Source organism: Lepeophtheirus salmonis, unplaced genomic scaffold (assembly GCF_016086655.4).
Source record: "Lepeophtheirus salmonis unplaced genomic scaffold, UVic_Lsal_1.4 unplaced_contig_17610_pilon, whole genome shotgun sequence".
Lineage (NCBI taxonomy): Eukaryota > Metazoa > Arthropoda > Copepoda > Siphonostomatoida > Caligidae > Lepeophtheirus > Lepeophtheirus salmonis.
This window is the reverse complement of record NW_027292478.1, coordinates 1-1,637: the sequence shown is the minus strand read 5'-3', so window position 1 is coordinate 1,637 and position 1,637 is coordinate 1. Positions and strand designations below refer to the sequence as shown.

Genomic DNA, 1,637 nt, shown 5'->3' with positions numbered 1-1,637 from the left:
TAAAAATGCTATTTAAAATTAAAAATATCACTTTTAAAAAAATATAGTAATGAAATATGTAAAAGCACGATTCAGTTAACGGAAAGTATTTTATTATTAATCAATTAATGTACTTTTATATATTACTTTAAATTTCCTAGCTTTAAATTTTAATATTTACATTTTTGGTGGGGGCTTGGGAATTTAAGAATATTGTATAATTATTGTTTCTTAAGAGGTGGCCAATGGAGACTAAATCAATTATATGCTACTGATCGTCTAAACATCCATATTTTATCATGTTGGTTGAGGCAAGTCCGTCTTCTTAAAAGTTGTCCCAATCTCTATTACAACTCCGAGTATCTTCATGAAGATCCCACCCTTGAGAAACGTTTATGATTAAAGAGGAGAAACCCCCTAACTCCCAACCCATTCCTAAAAGTAAATTATCCAAAATTAAGAGGAAAAAGAAAAGGAGTTTACAATGTTCATATCAATAAAAACATTATTTAAGCAAAGTCAATCAAAGGCAAAAAGCATCCAGTAATGGAAGGTTCTGTCATCTGCCATATCAAGAAAATAATGAATAAAACGATAGAAAAGTATTAGGCAAAATTTAAACTATTAGATGACTTATTTTGAACTATCCACGTCATTAATATATAAAATGATAATTTCCACTTGTAACACAAATCAAAAAATATATATAGGAATGAAGATTGCTATTCAAAGTCAATATTGGAGTTAATCATGAAGTGTTTGATCATTGTAGCTCTTGTCCTGGTTGGAATATCTATTTCCGAGTCTTCCACGCTTTCCAGGGATTCCGTTCCTATAAGGTATCTTAAATAACTGGATTAAATTAGAGCTATATTTTCTTTTTCTCTCTTGGGAAACCAGGGAATCATTTTCAACTTTATATCGAGGAGCTTGGCTTGAGAAGAAAGAAAAACGAAACAATGTTAAAAAATACTTAATGCTGTACGGTGTGTCCGGTCCAGATAGTCAATCATATGCAAGAGGTCCAATTACTATGGAATGTATTCGAGTGACTGAAGAGGGTTACAAAGTCACAGGAATACGTAATGTTTCAAAATCCTGGTTTTTATTTTTTATGTTGATATTTCTTCATTTTAGAGCCCAATGGAGTTGCCTATAATACAACTATAACATACAATAAGGAAGCAAAAAGACCATATCAATCTCTAGGACAGGATTATGAATTTGACGCAGAGGTTTACAAGGATAAATATTCACGAAATGTAATGCGTTTCAATGCTTACAGCAAAGCAAATGGCTCTCTAGTTTTCTACACTCTTCGGGAATTTATAAAGGGTGGAGAGATGAGATATAGTCATACAAATGTTGAAAATGGAGTTACTGCTTTCACCGTTTACACAAAATGGGAATAATCAATATTATCGAGAAAGAATCCATTTGTAAATGTTACATTTCGTTTTAATAAAGAACATACATTATAATTACTGGTGTATTATTTGTGTAAATAGCTATATCGCTTATAACTTTAATATATTCAAGTAAATTCTGGCTTTTTGACTAAATAGTTACATTGTTAAAATTCTGATTAAATATTATGAAGGGCGTCAATGACAATCCAATCGTCCGCACAAAAGAAAATCAAAAAAATGTATCTCTTA

General features: G+C 30.7%; 1 long non-coding RNA gene across 1 annotated transcript; it reads left to right on the top strand.

Annotated features, from left to right (window-relative positions):
• Positions 1–939: 939 nt before the first annotated feature.
• Positions 940–1,460, top strand: LOC121131123 (uncharacterized). The gene is made up of 2 exons (XR_011784147.1): positions 940–1,061; positions 1,117–1,460. It is a non-coding gene; the product is annotated as an uncharacterized lncRNA (long non-coding RNA).
• The last annotated feature ends 177 nt before the right edge of the window (positions 1,461–1,637 follow it).